We start from the raw sequence: 12,481 nt of genomic DNA, 5'->3' as shown, positions 1-12,481 counted from the left end.
GAGGGACAGGGTAGTGGCCATAGCTGCATAAAGAAAAATCAGACCTCTATTAGTACATAAATTATAAATACTAAAGACTTGGACTTTAGTCTAAAGTTTCTCCCAGTATTTTTACGAACTGGTAGCCTCAACCTCCAATTCGAGGAATTACTTTAATTCCTTAGTGGGTACTAGAATCCACACAGACTACACACGAGCCCAACTTTGGTTGGTCAACCCATGTGCATCTATGGGTAGGTTCATAACCAGTTGTTTCTCTAAACAACTTCTAGTAATTGATTTTGCCCCAGAACCTAATCAGTAGGCTTTAGCCTCCACTGAAAAGATCTGGTTAGATCCAACCATTAACATGATTTGATTTGGTGAATCGGACCAATAAATGATCAGACCCGACTTTGACCGACCAACCTGATCACCATCAGAAAGACTCAAACCAAATTATCATTTATGAATGATAATTCCATTAGTCAATAAGCACCAGGCCTTTGGGCCTCCAATGATTATTAAACTAATGGACTTATTATTACTCACTTAATGGGAGGCTATGACTTAGTTATCAATATAACTTAATCATTTTTAGGGACCTAATAATTTTTTGAGGATTTTATTAAAAGATAGATGAGAAGAAAATATCCAGCCAATTTCAATCCTCCCGCTGACTTCACCAAGTCAGATTAAAAAGAATTTAATTAAAGCTGGCATTAGGAGCACCTAAATCAGTCAAACTGATTTACCTAATGACATGGGTGAGCCCTAATCATCAAGTGATCTAATCAAAATCTAATTCACCAGGTTGGGCAGGTAAGTGAGATCAGTGGTGGGGATATGCCATTAACTCGTCAGAGATCGAATCACTGCGAGTAGCTCCCGCATAAAAATCACTGGTCAAACTGCCAAAATTACCTTAGACACCAACCGATTCATTAGTTCAATTTGATCAACTTAGTAAATTGGGTTCCACCATGTAGCCATGAATTAAGTCCATCTTGGTCTAGTTAAAGACATGGACCCATTCAACTACAACTATTGGAGTTGAGTCTAGAGTATCCTTGACCTAATCTAATTCAACTTTTGATTAGATTTGACCAATTACTCTAATTTAGTCTATTTCTTTAAGCTAACCTTAGGTCTAACCCAATTATAGACCTAATCCATCTAACCCATTGACCCACAAGTTTATACAATTGTCTTAGATCTTAATTCACAATTCTAGACCTACTAGACAATACTTAATTCTTTTAATTAAGTATTTAGGCTGATGGGTCTGGGTTTGGCATTTCGAAAATAATTTTTTAAATTTGAAAGGTTTTATTTTATGTTCACCAAATATGTTGACTCATTTCAGAAATAGATCAGCACATTTCATAAATAGCAATCCTATTGCTAATTACATAACAAAAAATAACTCAATCAAAATAAATCATGAATATTCATTTAGATCTAATCTAACACATTCATGATAAATTTCACAATTGAATCTTTACAATTAATTTCTTTCACTGCTTCATCTGCATGGGATATAATTGCAGCGGCATCCCTACCGCCATAGGAGACCCCATCGAATGAGAGGAGAGAGCCTTTAAACCCTACTTTTCTTCTATGACCGGATGGCCATGGCAACCAACCCAGTTCGATTATTTGCTACTTGGATCAAGTATATCTAAATATACCAATTTCAAAATTTAAATTTTAAATTTTAAATTTTAAATTTTAAATTTTTGAATTTTAAATTTTAAAATTTGAATTTTGAAAGTTATTCAAAATTCAAAAATTTAAAATTTAAAATTTGAAATTTTAATTTTGAAAGTTGTTCAAAATTCAAAATTCAAAAATTTGAAATTTAAAATTTAAAATTTGAATTTTGAAATTTAAAATTTAAAATTCAAAATTCAAAAATTTGAAATTCAAAATTTGAAATTTGAAATTTAAAATTTGGTTGAAATTTCAAATTTGAAATTTAAAATTTTTTATGGAAAAATTCAGTGCAGGGGTAAAATGGTAATTTTAAAACTTTTTCAAAATTACTATTTTATAGTAAAAATTATTAATTAATTAACATAAATTTATCTTACATTAGGATCTAAATATGATATATAGCATGCAATTATTTAAATTTGAAATTCAAATATGAACAGTAAACACTTTACTGTAATGTGTTCAGAACACAATACCTTTGTGCGGGTAGAAGATCACCGCAATCTGATCATCCTTGAGAGAGTCTGATTGTCGCGATGTAGCCACACAGTGTGTCTGACCTCTGTGGATCGTCCACACGAAGCTCTCGATCTGATCGACTCCTCACGAGTGCTAGCTCGTTGTAGAGCCCTTTTGACGGCGGATGCTCGAACTCCTTCGATCGATGTCTGTCAATTCTTCAGATGCTCTGGATCATCAATAGATGTACTTGAGAGGATATTAAAGATCTTCCTAAGATTTTGTGGGCTCACGACACTCGTAGCTCACTTTCTCACTTCCCGAACCTCAGGCTAAAACTCTAGGGAACTCATCGAAAATCTTGCACCCACTTTTTTTTCTTTTCTTTCTTTTTCTCTTGGAAGGATATGGACTTCCTTCTCACGCACAAGACTTCTCACGCCTCAGAATTTTTCTTCAAAAATCTTCTTCTTGCATGCCCCACTCTTCTCCTCCTTTTATAACAACGTCAAATGTCTTATCCAAAAGAAAGGATAAATATGAGTAATTGCATATTTGAATTCAAATCAAATTTTTGAATTCAAATGGACACCAACTCATCCCTTATCCACTAAAGGCGTGAGGTGTGGCTTAAATTATGCATGGAGTGATTTCATGAGAAATCTTTTCTCATGTAATAAATGGAGCGTAAAAAAAAGGGATAAGGTGCAAAGATTGATTGCCCATTCAAATTCAAACTATATTTTGAATTTGAATGGCCAACCAATCATCCTTATCCATTCATATGGCACATTAAAGTGGAGTGTGGAGAGGGCTTGGCATGAGAAAATAATTCATGAGAAGTTCTTTCTCATGAATTCAAATGGGTGCAATGGAAGTGAGGTGGCGCATGGAGATTGGGTCAAGGTGGTTTAATTATTTAAACCAACCTAATTGAACCAAATAAGTTAGGTCCAATTAGACTAATTTAAATCCAACTTAATTAGACTTAATTAAGCTCAATAAAATCCTAATCAAATCAGGAATTGATTAAGCCCAACCCCTGATCAAATCAGGGACCAAACCATCTTGACGATTAGGTCAACTCTTAACCTTATCGGGTCAAACCCAACTGAATCCAATTCAATTGGACTTGATCCAAAAATAATTACTCAATCAAATTGAGTTAATTAGCGATCAAATTACTAATTAAATCTCTCATAAATACTGAGTCCAAATCCGATGGGCAATCGGGCATCAGAATTCATCGATATGTAACCTTGATCGAAAAGTCCCAACCAGTGGGACTCTTGACCCCGGTACCCATAATGTGTAGAACTCATGATCAGAGAATCTTGATTTTCGATCACTGAGTCTCAAACATGTAGGATTCTACATTAGCCATCAGATCAGATAGGAACCTCTAATGTGTGTGACCCCGCAGGTTCGAATTTAAGCCTGTAGCACAGGAACCAATTCCTGTACTAATCGAAGTGACCATCTAGCAATGGTACCCGATATTCGGATAGATCAAAAAGTTACAATCGCAATCCTCAGAACCTACATAAATATGGTTACTGTATAATTCATCCTTTTGACCCCTATGTTTAGGATGACTCAGGGTTAAACTATCAACCCTGATCAGATCATCCGAATCGTGCTCAACTCAAACAGTCCTGTGACTCCTCACAAGGAGTACCCTGGCCAAGATTTTGCTAAATTAAAACATGACTATACACAGCTCCTAAACTAGAGTGGTCAATCCCATCTTGACACACGCACCGACAAGTCAAGTACTTAACTACACCCAACAGCCTTCCATCACTGAATTAGAAATTCAGGTAGTCCAGTGCCTAAGTGCAGTGAGTTGCTTGCAAGTCACCGTGGTGGTCTCAAGTCGGAGGGATATTTATACCCATATTCCATCGGAGCAAATCTTGACAGCAAAAATAGCTCCGGAGTTGGTCACGTTCAGTGTAGATGTACCCTTACCTCTCACCTATATGCCATACCAGTGTCTCCACACTCATTGGTTAAGAGGACAACCAACCTATATGGCACACAACGACCTATGCTTGATAAACGTTGTCGTCCTTGGTAATAACGTATCTTTGGTCACGAACAAATTTAAGGACTAAACGATAAATCCTCCTTTGTCGAGTCTAAATAGTCCTAAGGACTTCACCACAACATAGGAGTTCTTTAGAAGATGATACATTTCGTGATGAAAAATACCAAAATAATTTTTATTAATTCATAATTCATGTACAAATATAAAAATGAGCACAACCATCAACAGACTGACGATTGGCTTTGGGACACTATTCCCAATATTATGTGCATATTAAATCTAAAATTTAATTTTATTTAGATCTGATATGTGATGTTTTGATCTAAATTTAATTAATAGTTGATCACACAAACTGACATAAGGTTGTCCTGCTGTAGGGTTTACCCCTTACAGTGAAAAGGTTGTCCTAGTTTATACTGATTGTTGATAAAATCTGATTTTATAACATACATGTGATGTTTATAATCTAATTTAGATATGATCTAAGATTATAATCAGATCTGATGTAATTTAGATTAGATCTAAATTCATACATATATGATATATGATTAGATTAGATGATCCGATTAGCAAGTACTTGAATTGGGTTGATCACTAGGCCGTCTGGTCATAGAAGCAAGAAGGGTTTAAAGGTCCTCTCTTTCCATTCGATGGGGTGCTCTTATGATGTGTAGGGGTGCCATGTGATTAGATCCCATAAAGAAGAATGCGAAAGGAAAAACTTATTTTTCTATAAAATTCTCGATCTTGAAACTCTAGATTTGTTGTATGTGATACAAAATTGTATGAAATATAAGATATCTAATCTATATGATTAAAATTATTTTAATCATAAAAAAATAAAATTTTGAATTATAAAAAATTTTAGATATGATCTTGTTGGGTATAAAATACATCCCGACCAAAGTATGTAAAGACCGACCCTTCCAGGGCTTCTCCAGCTTCCGATCTTGCGTGGCATCTCTCTGAACCCCCCCCCCGTCCGTCCAAGCTTCCAGACTTCTCCGACAATGAGCTTCTCCATCCATTTACCGTGCCGCTCCAAAGGCTCTCTAGGCCTCACTGTCGGTCGACCTTCTACAGTGACCAACTATTCTCTGAACTCCTTCCGGACTTCATCAATATCCGAGCTTCTTCGATAACTAAGTTTCTATAGTAATCGGACTCCATCCGAGTTTCTACGATGGTCGATCGCCTTCAAGATTCTAACCAAACTCCTACAATGGGTGGTCTACTTCGAACTTCTACTGTGAGCGGTCTACTCCGAACTCTTACAGCGAGCGATCTGCTCCAAACTCCTACAGCGGATGGTCTACTCCGGATCTCTACTGTGAGCAAATTCTGTTTGAGCCCTTACTGTAAACACGTCTCTTCCGAACTTTCATTACAGGTAGACTTCAGCCGAACTTCTTCATAGTCGGATCCTAGACGAGCTTCTACAGCGGGACAGGACCCATTGGCCAGATCGCTACTCCTAGCTCCCATGACAATCGATCTTCGATCGAGCTTCTACAATAAGCAGTCTCCTTTCAGCCTTTTGCAAGAACCAGACCTCGATCGAACTTCCATAGTGAATGGATATCGGACAAGCTTCTACGATGGACGGACTCTGACAACTGGATTCTTACAACAACCGATCGCCTCCGATGTCTATCGAACCTCCCCAGCGCCATCCGAAGTCCATCACCGGCCGACCCTCCACTAGATCCTTCATGAAATCGAACTTCTCCGGCAGATCATCTTCAGACGAGCTTCCACATCAGGTGAATCCCAGACGGACTTCTCTAGCAATCAAATTCCTACCAGGCTTCACCAACAGAAAGTCTCCATCTGAGCTTCTACAGCAGATGACTCCCACCTATAGTATTAGCGCCTAAGATATCCAACAACAGTAGACTCATTAGCAGCTTTGGAGACATCCGAGCTTCTCCTAGATCGATGGGATAAAGAGCCATCCTGCTCCATCAGATGTCCCAGCCGAGCGCCAGCCGATGGATTCGAGCTCTCTGGCAAGTCACGACAATGGCTACTACCCTGCTCCACTCTCTGCAATAGATTCCACGTAGCTCTACTACTCTCTGGCAAGTCACGACAACAGACACCACTCTACTCTCTGTAACAAACTCCACGTGGCTCTGATCGACCCCTGACGCCACTACTCTCTGTAACAAACTTCGGGTGGCTCTGAACAGCCCACTACTAGGCGGTTACAGACGTCGCTGTTAATTAGTTACGCACTCCGTCTATAAAAAAAGACCCCCAGATACGTTCTTCTCTAAGCTCAAAAAACTCTATCTCAAAATTCTGCTAAAATTTCCACTCGAGCACTCCATTTCTATTGAAGCAGAGTACTGACTTGAGCGTCGGAGGGTCTTGCCGGAGCACCCCCAACTTCAGTTTAGACTTCCCTTGCAGGTCTCGACGGCAGCCGCAGTCATCTCGACTCCAGCAACTCTGGCTTCGGTGGAATTCTGCACCAATAGAATTGACGCTAGAGGAAGGGCCTGTGTCTTTGCAGTACCTTTGTTCTTGAAGGAGTGCTCAACGGGACTGCCTCCAGTCATCTCCTCTGACGACCTCCTCTCCTTCTCCTATTAGATCTCCACCTGATGCCTCTCCGAAAGGCATCCATCAGACATTCCACAACCTCCATGGCCAGATCTTAGGCTCCAGTCTCGCCTCCAATTTTCCAGGCTCCTCCTCTTCCTCCAGAAATGATGGTCAGTATGGAGCAGTTTGACCTACTGGTTCAATAGGTCAGAGGCTCACTGAAGCAGTGCAGGCCATGCAGCAACAGCAGCAACAGCCACAGGTGTCAGTGCGGTTGGAAAGAGCATCGCCGGAGCTCCAAGATTCGGTAATGGGGCGGGCCACTTGGGCCAGTCGTCCTGTCTTCCCCGACAAGGGGAATCTGAGGGTGGAGAGCCCCCGGTCTGATCACGATTCCACTCCTGGAGGATCCCTACTCCACTCTACCAGAAGACTCTCGAGACTCACAGTCGAGAGGACCTCCTGGATCGGAGGCTCCAGGAGATGAACCAGCGGATCGAAGAGCTCCGCCACGCTCCCTCTACTTATGGTGAGGACATCTGCACTAACCCTCCTTTCTCTCAAATGATCATGCAGAAACTGATCCTGCCAAACTTCAAGCTCCCCCAATTCAAAAGCTACGATGGGACCTCAGATTCGATTGACCATCTGAGGCCTTTCGGACAATGATGCTGCTCCATGGCGTGCCAAACGCCATCTTGTGCCGAGCTTTTCCATCCACTCTGAAGGGAGTAGCAAGGAACTGGTACTCAGCGTTGAAGCCAAGTACCATCTTCTCCTTTGACCAGATGAGCCACCAATTTGTGGCTTATTTTGTTAGCAGCCGACATCCCCGGAGAGGCTCAGAGTCCCTCATCAACATCAAGCAAAGGGAGGGGGAATCCATCTGAGCTTACGTCAACCGTTTCAACGTCGCCACGTTGGAGGTCCGAAACTTGGACCAATCAGTTGCGATGGCTGCCCTGAAGGGCGGTCTTCAGAAGAACGATCTTTTATTTTTCCTAAAAAAGAAGTATCCCAGGGACTTTGCTGATTTGCTAGCTCGAGCCGAAGGATATACTCGAGCAGAAGAAGCCTTCAAGATGAAGGATGAGGAGACCGTGAAGGAGTGGCAGGCGGGAGACTCAAGCAAGCTCGCAGTTGAAAAAGGGCTGAGTGAAGCTCAGCCGCGTTCTCGAACTCCTCCCAGACACAGGCATGTTCAGACTCCTCCCCGAGCTCATAAGCAGAGAAGCCTGGACTGTAGAGTTCGACGGAGCTCTCCCTCCGAAAGATTCTACAGTTACGCCCCTCCCAACACATCAAAAATTCAAGTGCTGATGGAGGTTAGGGAGTAGCTGCCAAGGCCGGAAAGGATGCACTCGTACCCTGAAAAGCAAAACCCGAACAAATTCTGCCTCTATCACCGTGACCATGGCCATGACATGGAAGAATGCATTCAGCTCTGAGATAAAATCGAGGAGCTCATCAGGCGAGGTTGGCTCAACAGATTCATTTGATGCCGACCTGAAGGTAGGGAAGACCGGCCTAGGGCCCTGCCGCAGCCGAAGCTGCCAAGGAGGGAAGAGCAACCTGAAGATCGGCCCCCGATTGGGATTATCAACTCCATCTTAGGAGGGCCTTGATGGGGGGCAGACCTTTCGCGGCTATAGAGTTCGAAAAATCTACAAATGTATTACTAACAACCTTTCCCTAAATAAAAATTTCTTTCATATTTGCGTATTTTTTCTTTTGACATAAGCTTATAACGACAGGAAGTAACTCTCCCATACAAACGAAATTAAGCATGTTAGGAATAGGAGGAGAACCTCGTCCTAACATGAGCAAAGACGAAGGCCCGATTTCTTAAAGATCGGATGGGGGGAGAGGCCCTTGCAACGGTCCTTATGTGCCCCCACAGCCTTATTAGGAATAAGAAGAGGACCTCGTCCTAACATGAGCAAAGTTGAAGGCCCGATCTCTTAAAGATCGGACGGAGGGAGAGGCTTTTGTAATGGCCCTTATGTGCCCCTACAGCCTTGTTAGGAACAGGAGGAGAACCTCATTCTAACATGAGCAAAGATGAAGGCCCGATCTCTTAAAGACCGAACGGGGGGAGAGGCCCTTACAATGTCCCTTATGTGCCCCCACAGCCTTATTAGGAATAGGAAGAGGACCTCATCCTAATATGAGCAAAGTCGAAGGCTCGGTCTCTTAAAGATCGGATGGGGGAAGAGGCCCTTGCAACGGCCCTTATGTGCCCCCACAGCCTTGTTAGGAACAGGAGGAGAACCTCGTCCTAACATGAGCAAAGATGAAGGCTCGATTTCTTAAAGATCGGATGGGGGGAGAGGCCCCTGCAACGGCCATTATGAGCCCCCACAGCCTTGTTAGGAACAGGAGGAGAACCTCATCCTAACATGAGCAAAGTCGAAGACCCGGTTACTTAAAGATCGGATGGGGGGAGAGGCCCTGGAAGCGGTCCTTGCATGCCCCCACAACCTTGTTAGGAATAGAAGGAGAACCTCATCCTAACATGAGCTGAAACTGACTGTCGGGAACAAGAGGAGAACCTCATCCTGACATAAACGAGGACTCGATCGATCAAGATCGGACAAGGAGGAAAGCCTCCTCAACTGCCTCTCTGCACTCTCACGATCCCGTCAAGAGAAGAGGAAAGACCCTCACTCAAACACAGAAGAAAAGGAGAGATGAAAAGAGAAAGCGATGAACTATGCCAGCGATAAGTGAAAACGAACTACATCAGAGGCACAAGAGACCTCGTCTCAACGAGGGAGAAAACCCTTGTCGAAAATCCCCAGTCCCTAAGGGCGAATCAGCACAGCGATGATCAAGAACCTTCAAACAATGCCGACATCGAGCAAGACGGAAGACAAAAAGAGTTTGGTAAATGATGACTCGAAGCAAGAACAGATGAGGAATTACAAACTACACCGACGCCAAATGAGGTGGAAGACAAAGGAAGTTCGGTAAACAACCATTTAATATCAGAATGGACAAGGTAATAGACAATCTCATTTTTATTTCATTGGTAAAGTATACATTACAAAGCCTTGAAGGCCAAAAACAAAAAGAGAAACGATCAGAGAAGAAAAAGAATACAAAAAAAAAAGAGGAAAAAAGTTTTAAGGAAGCTCAGCTTCCTCAAACTTCGAACTCTCAGTTCCGGCCATCGTCGAGGATTACTTTAAGTACTTGACTTCTTCTTCCAGCCCCCTTTTCGGCAATTACTCCAGCATTATCTTCAAAGTACATGTAGATGCCATCTTTTCTGCGCCATGGGTCCTGTTGCCTCACGATGATAGCGAGCATGACCTTCTTTCTTAGGTCAGGTTCCCCCTCACAGTGACGGCGGGCATGACCTTCTTTCAGAGGTCAGGTTTCCCCACACAATGACACACATCGGGAAGCACTCACGGTTGAAGGTGTGCCTAAGCACGGGCTCCGGATGATCAGGATGAAATATGGCTGGATCTGTCTCTTCTACCCTCGCCTTCTTCGTCGATCCGAAAGTTGCAGCGCCTTCCCGCTCGTGGGCTTTGAGATTCTGGGCCAACATCCGAGCTACATCCACGCCCATATCTGCAATGAAGGATGATTGACACAGTCTATGAATGGGGTCGCGGAAGCAGAGAAAGTTCTGGGGCTAACCTAGGCTGATATGAGGGATGCAAGTATGCAGAGATGAGGACGACTCGAAGGATGCCTAAGGCCAAGAGGGAAGGACTGAAGAAACTCCCATGCAAAGTGAAATCTCCGAAGAGGGGAGACGGGTTTAAATAGGCGATGGGGTCTGGAGCAATAATGACTGCAGGACTCCTCTGGCCAGTCCATGACCGCCGTGTGGCCCACTCACTGTGGCAAGCAGCTGAAGGTGGCCGACAATTAGTAAAACCATTATTGCACAGTGCTTGGGGCAGCACTCCAGTGAGAATTTCAAAGAGAAGAAATCTTTTCCGAAAAGGCTCTAGTACCAGTGTGCCGAACATCAAAATATCTGGTAACTTCGAGTGTGACAATCGAGGAGGACAACTTTGGCTGTGAGAATTTCTTTGTACTTTCTTCATTCGAAATCTGAACTCGAAAGTAGGGAAACTGGTGTTGGGTATAAAATAACTTCCGGCCAAAGTTTGTAAAAACTGACCCCTTCAGGGCTTCTCCGGCTTCCGACCTTGTGTGGCGTCTCTCTGAACCCCCCCCGACCGACCGAGCTTCCGGACTTCTCCGACAACGAGCTTCTCCATCCATCTACCGTGCCGCTCCAAAGGCTCTCTAGGCCTCACTGTCAACTGACCTTCTACAGTGACCAACTATTCTCCGAACTTCTACTGCGAGTGGTCTACTCTGAACTCCTACAGCGAGCGGTCTACTTCGAACTTCTACTGCGAGCAGTCTACTCCGAACTCCTACAGCAAGCGGTCTACTCCGAACTTCTACTGCGAGCAGTCTACTCCGAACTCCTACAGTGAGCGATCTACTCTGAACTCCTACAGTGGGAGGTAGACTTCAGTCGAGCTTCTTCGTAGCTGGATCCCAGACGAGTTTCTACAGTGAGACAGGACCCACCGGCCAGATCGCTACTCCTAGCTCCCATGACAATCAATCTTCGATCGAGCTTCTACAATAAGCGGTTTTCTTTCAGCCCTCTGCAAGAACCAGACCTCGACTGAACTTCCATAGCGAATGGATATCGGACAAGCTTCTACGATGGATGGACTCCGACAGCTGGATTCTTACAACGATCGATCACCTCCGACATCTGCCAAACCTCCCCAGTGCCATCCGAAGTCCATCGTCGGCCGACCCTCTACCAGATCCTTCATGAAACCAAACTTCTCTGGTGGATCATCTTCAGATGAACTTCCACATCAGGTAAATCCCAGATGGACTTCTCTAGCAATCAGATTCCTACCAGACTTCACCAACGAAAAGTCTTCATCCGAGCTTCTACAGCAGATGACTCCCACCTGTAGTATCAGTGCCTAAGGTATCCAACAACAGTAGACTCGTTAGCAGCATCAGAGACATCCGAGCTTCTCCCAGATCGATGGGATAGAGAGCCATCCCACTCCATTAGATGTCCCACCTGAGCTCCAGCCGATAGATCCGAACTCTCTGGCAAGTCACGACAATGGCCACTACCTTGCTCCACTCTCTGCAATGGATTCTGTGTGGCTCCACTACTCTCTGGCAAGTCACGACAATGGATACTACTCTACTCTCCGTAACAAACTCCACGTGGCTCTGAATGACCCTTGACGCCACTACTCTCCGTAACAAACTTTGGGCGGCTCTGAATAGCCCACTATCAGGCGGTTGCAGATGTCGCTGTCAATTAGTTACGCACTCTGTCTATAAAAAGGGACCCCCAGATACGTTCTTCTCTAAGCTCAAAAAACTCTATCTCAAAACTCTGCTAAAATTTTCACTCGAGCACTCTATTTCTGTTGAAACAGAGTACTGACTTGAGCATTGGAGGGTCTTGCCGGAGCACCCCCAACTCTGGTTTAGACTTTCCTTACAGGTCCCAGCGGCGGCCACGGTCATCTCGACTCCAGCAACTCCGACTTCGATGGAATTCTGCACCAACAGATCTAAAAGTATGATGATTGATTTTATTTTAGTATTATGCAAGAATTTTGAGATCTAAAACTCTTTGAATCATGCTCGCACAATTATTGAGCTGACCCAGATTTGAATTGTCGATCCAGTCTCCTTGTGTAGCTG

Source organism: Elaeis guineensis, chromosome 4 (assembly GCF_000442705.2).
Source record: "Elaeis guineensis isolate ETL-2024a chromosome 4, EG11, whole genome shotgun sequence".
In the NCBI taxonomy this organism is placed as follows: Eukaryota; Viridiplantae; Streptophyta; class Magnoliopsida; order Arecales; family Arecaceae; genus Elaeis; species Elaeis guineensis.
This window is presented reverse-complemented; position numbering follows the sequence as displayed.